Source organism: Lynx rufus, unplaced genomic scaffold (genome assembly GCF_022079265.1).
Source record: "Lynx rufus isolate CCGP_SWC_20201006 ecotype Redwood Valley unplaced genomic scaffold, mLynRuf1.p SCAF_6, whole genome shotgun sequence".
Lineage (NCBI taxonomy): Eukaryota > Metazoa > Chordata > Mammalia > Carnivora > Felidae > Lynx > Lynx rufus.
Window position 1 is genome coordinate 94,341,470 of NW_025814878.1, and position 13,334 is coordinate 94,354,803.

The window sequence follows — 13,334 nt, forward strand, 5'->3', positions numbered from 1 at the left end:
GAGCATTGCTGGCCCCCTTCCTCCACCAGTCTCTGAACAGGAAAGAGAGCAATAGGGAGATTTATTTTCTCACTGATGAAAATTTCACCCCTGCTCCCATCTTAGATGGCCGTGAGAGGTAGGGTAAGTTTTGGTTTTAAATAACGTATTCCTCCATTGCACTTGTATGCCAGTTATTTGAGGGAATGTCCATTTTTCTCACGACAATCCTAGCTCCTTGAAGAAAGAGTGAGGGACTTTGCAACATGCAAGCACCTCATGACATAACAAGGTGCTTTGCATAGAGTATTTCTTGAGGGGGAATATGAATGCATGGGTAAGTGGATGAATAAGGAGAGGATTTTGCAATAGTGCATATACTCAGCGTACACTTAATACTTGATTAGTGGTCTGTGTGAGCAGTAGTTTGTGGGGTGGACAATATCCAATTTGCATGCTGTCCATATGGTCTGTATGAGCCACTCAGTGAGATCACTTCTTAACATATTTAAATGTTAAATGTTTATAGACAGCCATTAGGAGAAATAATGGACATATAAAATTATACTGAACCCTCATAACATGAAGGATCTAAATAGAGTTCCTTACTTTCTGATGTAGTATAACAAAGTGATTAAGTATATGAAAATGAGAATAAAGCAAATCCAGTGCAAATCTTGACCTGTCACATGTAAGCCATGCAACTTTGATAAGTTACTTAACCCCACTTTTCTTACCAGTAAAATGGCTATCATTAAAGAAGAGGTGCCATGAAAATTAAGAGAGAAATAATCAGTATAAAGCACCAGTTCACTTAATGTAGTGTTTCCTATATGATCAGCAAATACAGTAAGTCACGTATAATTGTCATGACTACTATTATTTGCAAAGAACAGCAATAACCTGACCAGTTGATGATAAAGAACGTGCTATGCATCCATCTGAGAATTTTTTTTGGCTTCCACTGACAGAACTTACTAATTCTTCTGATTATCTGTAAAGTCAAATGAAATTTTGTAATTGTCCCTCATTCCAATTATTTTCAGCTGTGTTCAAGAGGTACAAACTAAACTATATGAGACATCTGTAGTTCAATGAGATCAAAAGAAAAAAATCAAAATATTCTCTTATGTTACCGGCAAAAAAAAAATGTCAGATTAGTCCAAGTGTAATTCAGTCCATGGCACACTTATATATATTTTACTCTAAATTGTGAACAGGAGCCAGTTGTACAGTTCATTGTAGCTTTTATTGCCAACCATTGGGAACATGGATAGGCAAATTATTTCAATGATTCATTTAACTGTCTTAAAATTATATCAGAAAAATGTGAGAACTCTCTTAAGACAATGATATGGAAAAAAAAAAAAGATTTAATTCAGTGAGTGGGCTGTACTGTGATAATGTGCTGTCCAAAAACTATCACTGGATTTCAAGATTGCTGTGTAAATTTTCACTGGGACTCAGTCATCTTTTCCCTTTCTGCATTTACGGTTGCCAAAAGCCATGGTGATTAGTATTTGTGGGCCTGATGGAGGTTTCGCTGGTCTGCAGGGTGCTAACTGCCTCCACTTTGTCCCTTTGTATTGAAGTCTTTATCCACAACTGTGTGGACCTCTTAGCTCCATATAAATCCTAAATCCTGTGAGAAATACGACTTCATCAAAGGGCAAACAGGATCCCATGCTGTTCTCTCTCCTCACATTTATGGATAATCAATGTCCATTTAGTTGTGTTCTCTAATGCATGGTGTCTGCCCCATTACATAAAATGAAGAATGTTAATAGTATTTATTAAACTGTTTCTGATTTCATAAAGCTAGAAAGGCAATTTTTAAACGCAGAAAAAGAAATTGGTAATTGCCAATACATATAATTCCTTTCATATCACAAATATATAAAAAGCATATATTCCTAAGTAAGTACAATCTTAAGTGTGTCAAATCTCCAGGAAATCTCTATCAGAGTTAGATGAAAGATGGGAAAGAAGCTATATTTGGAAAGCAGATGAAAACTCCTACAAGCAGTCAGCTGCTTCCTATGAACAGTGTATCTGGGGAAAGACTTCTGTTCTTCTTTTTTGTGTAAAAACAACATTAGGTTTGATTCTTTTCTAGCCTGATACATGTCCCACCATCCCATAAGGACTTGGTGAAAGGGGAAAAATTCAAGAATAGAGAGATCCAGAACAGGATTTAAGGAAGGGACTATAAAGAATATGGGAAAAAATCCTAACAATTAAATAGAAGAAACTGACCTCCCATCATGGCACATGGCATGGCACATGGACAGATGAGAAAGAGAGTGAGTCATAAGATGAGTTCACACATCCCTTTACATGCTCTTCCAATAAGTGTTCATATTTCATACAAACAAGAGAGAGCAAGTGGGAATAGCTAAAACTATGTAGCCTATACATTAACATAGGTTATCTCAGGAGCCAATAGATTTTTATTTGATAATACAGAACATATTCAAGAAGAAATACATCACAGTGTCATGGTTGGTCAACAGGTAGAAATATTTTGGGGTGCCTGGGTGGCTCAATTGATTTAGCGTCCAACTTTGGTTCAGGTCATGATCTTACGGCTTGTGGGTTTGAGCCCCGCATCAGGCTCTGTGCTGACAGTTCACAGCCTGGAGCCTGCTTCCTTAAACAGAAATTACCTGGAGTGAAGTATAATCCTGATATTTTTTTTATCTTTGCGACAGAAAAATCAACACATAAAAGATTATTGATTGCAGTTTTGACTTTCTAGTCCAGACCTCAGATCTGAAATCAGATAGCAGTATTTAAAGCAGGTTTGTTTGTTTTAAATATTGTTTAGGTTTATTTATTTTGAGAGAGATGGGGACAGGGTGAGCAGAGGAGCGGCAGAGAGAGGGAAGAGAGAGAATCCCAAGCAGGCTCTGCGCAATCAGCGTAGAGCCCAATGCAGGGCTTGAACTCTCGAAACTGTGAGATCGTGACCTGAGCCGAAACCAAGAGTTGGACACTTAACAAACCGAGCCACTCAGGAGTCCCTTTTTTTTTTTTAACATTGTCTAATTACTTTTGCTCCAATCAGTTCTTATATTCAAGCAAATAGTTTCTTTTTTTTTTTTTTCTATTTGAAACAGGTCATGTTCTCTTGCCTTAATATAAATTATTTACATTTCAAAACACAATGTAGAGTATCTGCCTGCAGTTTCCTATTATAGCAATTCCTTTTCCTGTTTATTTTTTCTTTGAGAAATAGCCTTTTGTTTTATGCACGATGCAATGCTCAAACCAAAGGTAATTTGTATTACTTTTTGACACCATATACTCTAAAACTGAGTTCTCAATACAGAGTCACAATATGATAGGAAAAAATATGTTATTTTCCTTACTTTATAAAAAAAGGGGACACTAACTCCCAGGAAGGTTATGTGACTTGCCCAAAAGCATGTAGCAGGGAGGAGAATATAATTTATCATCCCTAAACTAGTATTTTATGAAATCTCATTTCCTCTTAACTCTTAAAGGCATTATATTTACAGCACTATCATTCTGGGTCCTTTTGTTCCTTCTGGAATAATTATTTTTGATCCATACCTATGATAAACATTGAAGAATGGCGTATTAGACCAGTCTCATAGAAGAGGCAAAATTAATATACAATATATATCTCCTTGGTAGAATAGGGGGAAGTTTCTTGTAGTACAGTACAGTTGAAGACATACAAATCATCTTGGCATTCTGTAAACATCCAGCTTGTAAAACCAATATAATTAATTAAAATGTATGCATTTACAGAGTATTAAAAGAAGTAAAAAAATAATGGTCAGATTACAACATAGTTCAACATGCAGATTGCTTCAGACTCTAATGATGGCGCAACAACTTTGATTCTGCTATAATTGAAATTTTTAATTTAAGATGCTGCATATTACCCACTTCCAGCCCCAGAAACACCATGCTTGACAGGTTCGATTAGGAACTCGTCATTCTGTCGACCCCCAGAAACAACCATCTGATTCTACTACCTAAGCCAGCAAAGGACATTTTCCACATCGAGTCTGTTTGTTCACCGAGCCCAATTACAAACCAAAGGTCAGGGAGATTTTGTCTCATTGGAGGAAACTATATCATCTGTCTCACACTAATGGGAAGGGAAGCTGAGGAATACAAGTTTGTGCATTCTACCTTGAGAAGGCAGCATTCAATAAGGCTATCAAAATGTGAGGAAAATTTTTAAAAGACTTTTGACAAATGGTCCCTTAAAACTGTGCAAAAATACTGCTCTCATTTGTAGATGTATATAGAATAGGAAGAAAAAATTAAGTACTAACCATCTACTAAGTTTTTGCATGTAGATTACCCATAGCCCATTGGCTGTCATATCTTCTCTTGGCAAGAAATTCTGAAGCAAGCTTTATTTTAAAATTGTAAAAGGTGCTCATATGTTTTAGTTGTAGTTATTTCAGAGAGTGATCAAAGGAGACTTCTAAACTTAACGTTCTTCAAAGCGTCAAAGTATCTCTGGAATTAGTCGAAACAAATCTGTTTGACAGGGATGTGGTTAATGAGGCATATTGCTTTCTCAGCTTTCACAGTTGCACTTTTGTTAGGCTTAAGGTGCAGTGCTAAACTTTATTTGCTTCCCTTAACTATAGACTTCCAAGCTTGCACATTTTGGGGGGGGGGTAAAAGTTTTTTATTTTTTAAAAATTTTTTTAATGTTTATTTATTTTTGACACAGGGAGAGACAGAGCATGAACAGGGGAGGGTCAGAGAGAGGGAGACACAGAATCTGAAGCAGGCTCCAGGCTCTAAGCTGTCAGCCCAGAGCCCGATGCGGGGCTAGAACTCACGGACCGCGAGATCATGACCTGAGCCGAAGTCGGCCGCTTAACCGACTGAGCCACCCAGGCGCCCCAGACTTTTTTAATGTATATTTCTTTATTTTGAGAGGGATAGAGAGAGGGAGGGGCAGAGAGAGAAGGAGAGAAAGAATCCCAAGCAGGTTCCACGCTGTCAGCGTAGAGCCTGACATGGGGCTCAAACTCGCAAACCATAAGATCACAACCGGAACTGAAATCAAGAGTTGGACGCTTAACCAACTAAGCCACCCATGTACCCCTCTGTGTTTTTTAATGCTTATTTATTTATTTTGAGAGAAAGAGAGAGAGTAAGCATTTTTTTTTTTTTTTACTTTAACAAACTGCTATTTCCAAGTAGTTTGTTTTGGAAGATATTCTTCATCAATGAAGAGATGTTCTTTTGCCTCGCTAATCTAATCTGTGATCTATTTTCTCTCTCTCCTACATGTTGGTTTGAACACATAAAGTTGAATAATCAGGGATGCCTGAGTGCCTCAGTAGGTTAAGCATCTGACTCTTGGTTTCAGCTCAGGTCATGATCTCATGGTTCATGAGATCCAGCCCTGCCAGTGGGCTCCATGCTCAGCATAGTTTCTCTTAGTAGTCTCTCTCTGTCTCTCTCTCTCTCTCTCCCCCTCTCCCTGTCTCTCTCTCTGCCCATCACCCATTTGTGTTCTCTCTCTCTCTCTTAAAATAAATAAATATTTTTAAAAATAAATAAAGTTAAATAATGAGGTAAAGGGGAGAATATTACTATCCAGATACTATCAACCATGAGATCATACCAGCAAAATCTTGTTTTGCTAGGAGGTCTGCCTTGTCTAACTGGCAGAGTATGTTTCCTGAGTTGCTCGTTTGTGCTTTTGGATGCTAGTTTCATTCCATTATTACATGAATAACATTGAACAAATCATTTAAATTTTGTTATATCTTTCTAGGGCAGTAAAAGCTAAAGCTGATATGCGTGACTTTTGCTTCCCAAGAATGTTGGTAAGATGGAATTGATAGCATGAGCACATGTTCTGTGTTCCTTTCAAGGAATGTATAAGACAAATACTGAACTGCGATCACCTTTGGGTTGGAAAAGAAGGTCCATTCTGTGTTTCTGTCGACCTGCATCCTCCCTCTTTTCCTGGGTAACGGCATTCATCCTTGTCTTTGAGGATATCATCTTTCATGCTTCATATATTTCTGAAGGGGTTACCAAAGACAGAATCTCATTGCCGTGGTCAGGGGTGTGAACATATACTTCAGGCCAAGCTTATTACATTTTTTTTCTAGTTCCATGACTCTACTTATCCATCCAAAGGTTTGAGAGGTAACTAAAGCCAAGTCAATGTGAGCCTGTCACTGAGATTGTTGTATGCTGGGGGAGACTGTCTCTTTCTTCTAGGGCAATGGTTCTCTCCAAACGTCAGTAAACTTCAGGATCACCTGGAGGGTATATTAAGACACAGATTGAGGATGGGGAGTGCAGGTCCAGGGTTTCTGAGTCAGTAGGTCTAGGATGTGACTCTGACATTTGCAGTTCTAATAAGTTTCCAGGTGTTGCTGATGCTACTAGTTCCAGGGAAACGTTTTTGAGAACCACTCCCCTGGGATCACTAAGATGCTGTGAGCCTAAAACTACTAATGATCAATTCCTCTGATACACGGATGAAGTCTGTTCACTTTTTTGGCATGTACTGAGGCCAAAGCTTATAGAGGTGGAGGAAAAGAGAGCAAGGAAGACATGAGATAGGAAGAGAATGGTGAGGTCACCACTTAGGCTCTGGATCCAGTTGACCCAATACCTGGTTCCATCTCTACTTTTCCCAGTGATGTAAATAATTAAGTGTCTTGTCTAGGTTGTTCTAATTTGAGCTGACATTCTAGTTTTTGAAAATAAACAAAAATTCATATTCCCTCGGTTTCCAAAAAATAAAAGGAAATTTAATTTGGTAAGATCATTTCATGACACGTTAATTTAAGTAAAGCTCTGGAAAAATGTATGGCACTGAGGCCCTGTTTGACTATGCAGGAAAAAAATGTTCAGGCATCTTTCTATATAATAATATTTTGTACCAAAGTTTTTCAAGTAGGTTTGCCACTTCATGTGTCATATGCTGGAATATATTAGATAGTCCACAGGATCAGTGCACCCCTGATTGGTTTCTTAAGAAATAGACACACGTAATTATTTTGAATTACCATTAAAGATGATATTTAATTTCAGCACAGCTTTTTCTCTGATCAACATTCTCAGTTGGGTTTTGAAATAGTTCATCAACAGAGTTCAAATTATAATAATATAGGGGCAACATAATATTTCACTCACTCACAAACACACTTCTAGGGCTCTCACTTGGAAAATACCCAAAAGGAGGGGAGAATCTGTCATTTTTTGCATATTTGCCCTCTCCATTTTACTAATTCTTGAATGACTCCCATCACAGAATCTATTCAGAAGTTTAAATTCCTTTCCAAAAATAAAAGTAGAAGGGCATAAGAGAGTGGTGCAGGGAAGGTGCAGGAGAAGAATTTTGATCATACTGCTAGGTAATTAACACAATAAGCAATGCCTTCTTTGCATGAGCTCTCAATCCCCCTACAGAGCCAAAATCAAAGACTTTTCATCTTTTATTTTGCCCCCATTTCTAAGGATCTTTTCTTTACACTTTACTGAAAAGTCCTCCATTTCTCATTAATGCTTTGAGTACAAAGCCAGCTCGGGTGATGATATAATTTTTCCCAAGTCTAAATTAGGTTTCATACAGAGCATTACAAAGTCAAGAGGCAGAACTCATGCTGCTCTGCTATTTTACCTAGGGTTTATACAAACTAAGAAGCATGGAGTTTCAGAAGTTTGCTTTTTTATTTTCTTTTCCTTTTTTAAATCAAATTTTTGTAGTTAACTTAGCATTTGTTAGAGCAAAAATAGCACGAGTGGTCGGTTTTGACTATTTTTATCATTAGACTGTTTTTCCTGCATAGATTACAAAGAATACATAGACTTTCATTCAATAGAGAATATTTGTGTATGTGGCCAAGGAAAGCCCTCTAAATTTTAGCAAAAACCTTCTGTGTATTTGCATCATATGAGACTCTACTAAATTCAACCATGTGCTGCTATTAAAACCCACTTTTTATTGGTTTCTTGTTGTTCTGGGGTTTTGATTAAACAAAATCATCTCATTCTACAGACATTGCTGGTACTAAACTTAGCCATATACTGGAATGCGCATCAGAATTTTGCATCAATTCTTTAACATTCAGTGCTTTAAAATGTTGGCCACTCATCAGCAAACATATATGAAATATCTGTTTAGAATAAACATTATATTAAAAACAGTTGAGGATATAAAAGTTTCCCTTCAAGAAAGTTCCAATCAACAATGAAAACAATATACACTATACATGCGAACACACACAGGCATACACACACACACACACACACACACACATATGTACACATATATACATAAAGCACATTTTTAGTACTTTTGTGATACTGTTTAATTTTTACTCAATTGTCCATCCAATATATGGGCAAATAATGTAATATTAATCAATTCTTTATACACAATCATTTCTATTTCAAAACTAGTTGATTGAGTATTTTTCTCTTTCCTGATTGCTTTCTGGAAACTAACTAATTCCTAGGACTCATTTAGTCTGCCTTGGAGCATTGTATGGTAGGGGGATGGGGAGAAAGGTATTCAGACCTCATCACCTGTATCTGTTCGTCCTGGCATATGCTGAAATGATGCTCATTCTCTTATCTGGTCTCAGGCAGAATCATCCCTCAATCTTTTGATATGTCCATCTCACTGTCAGTCTCCAGTCTATTCTCATTTTGTCCGATTCATCCACACTTGGAGGCCACTTTTACTAACTTCTCTTGCCTGTAAATGGGACAGGGAGTCTTTCAGTCTCTCCTATGTCACTCCAGGACTGTGGAGTGGCCAGCAAATGTGGCCATACCAATTTAACATAACCGAACGTCAACTCTTGGTTTTATGTCATTGCCTGCTTTTCCTCATTCCTCCACAGCTCAGTGAGTGACACCACTATCAATCCAATTGATTGAAAATCCAATTGATTTTCCTCCAGGAAAAACCTAGAGGTTTTGCCTAATGACATACCTAACTCTTCTTTCTTTCTTTCTTTCTTTCTTTCTTTCTTTCTTTCTTTCTTTCTTTCTTTCTTTCTTTCTCTTTCTTTCTTCTTTCTTTTCTTTCTTTCTTTCTTTCTTTCTTTCTTTCTTTCTTTCTTTCTTCTTTCTTTCTTTCTTTCTACTTCTCCTTATTTCCCAGTCTTTAGTTTCTGCCCTGAACTGAGCATCTATTACTTGTCATCAGGACTACTGCAATAGCTTGTTTACTGGTTCTCCTTCCTTGTCTTTAGTTGTCTTCAGCCCATTCCCACAGAGCAGTTAAAGTGATAATAGTTGCTCAGTGATTTCCCACTGCACTGAGAATAACATTCAACCTCTTTGCAGAGGCCTCCACCAATCCACATGAATTTGTCCTCTGCTACATTACCAAAATTATGCTGGTTCATCCCCCATCACAACCCACCCCACTCCACACTCTGCCTCCCCTCCAAAAAGTTTTCTATGTATGCCCACACTGTCGGGTGGATCCTCCTTCCTCTGTTTCCATTACTTTTCCTCATTGAAGCCTGTTTTCTTTATGGTCCTTAAATGATAAGTATATTTGCTGTTTTTTGTTTGTTTATCAGTTTTCTCACTAGATGATAAAAACTATGTCCGTTTTCTTCATCCCTGTGTGACTAGGACTGTTCTCAACACTCTGCAATAAAGTAGGCCCTCAAAAGTATCTGTTGAAGTAGGTACCAGATGGGCTTATGCAGAAGAATCACATTCAGCAAATTAACATTCTTCCTTCAAAGCAGTATTTCAAGGACAAATTCAAGAAATCCTGGAGAGTCACTCTGAAAATCCCTGAGGTTTAATTTTGTTAAGTAACCCAAAACTTGAGAGTCATTCTAGAATCTCCTCTCTCCCTCACTCACCACACTGGTCCTCAGTCAAGATCCTTAAACATTTTGCAGACCTGGACATTTCTCTTCTCTACTTCCCTAGTCTGAACTATTGCCATCTTTAGCCCCAGGCTTCACAGTGGACTGCTGACCAGTGTTCTTGTCCCTAGTCTTGCCCTCCTCAAATCCACTCTCCAAACAGCAGTTAGGGTGACTTTTTAAATCTTGTAACATCCCCCCCCACCCCCCCGCAACACACACACAAATTGTTTTGGGAATAAAGGCAAAACTCCATAAAATAATTTTTACAGCCCTTTACAGTCTGCTTGCTGTCTTCATTTCTGGAAGCCTCGATGCTAGTCTCTCTCACCCACTTACAAAGCACCACTACTGGACTTCTTTGACATAACTCCTCCCTCCAGCCCTGCCTAAAACATAATTATTTGCCATGTAGGCCTACTTTCTCTGGCCTACTCCTACTTTTCCTTCAGGTATCAACCTAAACATTCCTCTTGAAGACACCTTCACCAACACTAAATTATTTTTTTTAATATGCAATTTATTGGCAAATTGGTTTCCATACAACAAACAGTGCTCATCTCAACAGGTGCCCTCCTCAATGCCCATCACCCACGCTCCCCTCCCTCCCACCCCCCATCAAACCTCAGTTTGTTCTCAGCTTTTAAGAGTCTCTTATGCTTTGGCTCTCTCCCACTCTAACCTCTTTTTTTTTTTTCCTTCCCCTCCCCATGGGTTCCTGTTAAGTTTCTCAGGATCCACATAACAGTGAAAACATATAGTATATGTCTTTCTCTGTATGACTTATTTCACTTAGCATAACACTCTCCAGTTCCATCCACGTTGCTACAAAAAGCCAGATTTCATTCTTTTTCATTTCTAAGTAGTACTCCATTGTATGTATAAACCACAACTTCTTTATCCATTCATCAGCTGATGGACATTTCGGCTCTTTCCATAATTTGGCTATTGTTGAGAGTGCTACTATAAACATTGGGGTACAAGTGCCCCTCTGCATCAGCACTCCTGTATCCCTTGGGAAACACCAACACTAAATTCTACCAGTTTCTCCTGCTATAGCCCCTGGTCATGTGGAATTTTCCATCAAAATACTCCTCAGAATTTATTATAATTATTTATTTAATGTCTATTGCTTTCATGCCAGAATGAAATCTGACTTTTTGCCCAAAATATCCCTAGTACCTGGCAGAGTCTAACACAGAGCAGGCCCTCAATAAATTTCTATTTAAATAATAAACTCCCAGACTTAAACATGAAAGAACCCCTACCTTCAATGTTCCAAAAAGCCTGTGTATGTGTGTGCATATACGTGTGCGTGCATGTGTGTGCTCTCACCATAGGAGACATCACAATATGGAAACCACTGGCAACAAATGAATGCTGAGGCCATCCTCCCTACAGCAGCAAGCCCTGAGAATCCTGGAAAATGGATTCTTCCATTTCCATCTCCTCAAATAACATCATATGTATTTACTTACAAACTCTATCTGGCAATTAAAACCCTCCTCCACTCACCACACACACACACACACACACACACACACACACACACACAAACGCACACACACACGCAAACACACACAGACACACACCTCCCATTCCCACCCTACTCCTGTCCCAGGTAATCTTTGGAAGATAACTTGAAAATTAGCAGAGATTTGATTCTGCCCTTTTAGAGGCCTACACACACAGTATCCATGGGTCCCAGATTTTCTGGAACAGTCATAACGTCTAATAGACTATTTCATTACCTCGCTAAGTGCACTTGTAACTGGGCATTCTGATGGCTGGTTCAGAAAATACAGACACTGGACTTAAAAACAATTACTCTGAAGGCAAGCTGCCTACTCTTAGCCACCTGCGGGATTGGCTCTTCAGGAGTGAGAAAACAGCTTCAAAGATATGGGGAGATCTGTGTTCTCTCCCCTCTGCCTTCCTGGTATCTGGCAACATGTTAGGACACAAAGAAAGACACTCTGTGATTAAAGGAGATATAACCTATGCCCCCTTTACATTGTATCTTCTTGAGCTGCAAAGAACACCTACTAAAGTAAGAAACTGTATGAATAGCACTTATTCTATCACTCAGTCCATAGCAAAGGCTCAAATGAATGTTAGTAGGATTAATATATTAATGGTTGAATATGAAAAAATAAAATAATAGAGATTTGTAACTTCCCAAAGCTCTTAAAGCTACTTTACCTGATAATTTATTTCACAGGTGCCTGTCAACACTACATTAAAATAGGAAAAATGCTATTCTTATTTTCAACTAGTAAGTACATCATCTTAATCATTCTATAATCCTTTTAAGTAGTGTTCATATGCATAACAATATGTAAAGTATTCTGACAAGTAACCAAAATGGATTTTTTTTTCAACCATGGACTTATTTCAATTTCAAATTAATATTTATTTCAAAGAAAGATATGTCATGTTAATTCATTAATCAAAAACATAGATTAGACAGAGTTGGTTAAATGCTAAAGAGATTATAAATGGCAATTATCAATAGTAATTGCAGTGATAAGAATAAAGTTTCCTTCCTTTGAGGAAATATCCCTTTTCTTTACTGAGAACTTACCTGGGAGCTCAACATACCAAATAAAAGAAAAATACCTTAAAGGGAGATATAACATATTACAAAATCTGAAACTGACTTTTAAATGCCAAAGTCATTTACATCTTGGCCTCCTTTCTTGCTATTTTATTTTCTTTGTCACTGTAGGAAACTAGTGGGCTAAGGAGGGAATGATCTATAGCTTGTACTTCTTGAAAAAGAGGTTATCACCTGAAAATCGAGAACTAACATGTAATAGCCTGAGCATGGAGAATGGTTCTCCCTGGGAACACGGCTTTCATGAGTAAATGTATCTGTGAAGTAGCCTGTTGTGAGTTTTCTAGTTTCAAATATATATTAGAATCTAAATGAGTAAAACATGTTTCTTGCAACACAAGTTACCTCAGTGAAGCTAGTTATCAAGTCACAGTGTTGATATTATGCTATAAAATTATTTCTGCATTACATTTGTAAACTCACTGAATAGAGATGATCTTAGATAGTACATGAGAAATAAAATATAATTGGTGTTGATGCAATTTTTCTCACATTTGATTATTTAAAAAATATGTTTTATTTATTTATGTATTTATATATTTATATAAAGTTTATTTATTTTGTGAGAAAGAGAGAGTAAGCTTGGGAGGTGCAGAGAGACAGAGGGAGAGAGAGAATCCTAAGCAGGCTCCACACTGTTAGCCCTGCAGGGCTTGAACCCATGAACCATGAGATCATGACCTGAGCCAAAGTCAGATGCTTAACTGAGCCACTCCGGTACCCCAAAAATGTGTTTTCTTTTAAAACAAGCAATTATAAACAGTTAAAGGAAGCAATGATTATACTGAGAGGCATCATTTAGAGAGCACCGTTCTTAATAAATACTTAAATTAGAATACAAGAAAAGCTCAAAATTAAAAAACTAAAAATCC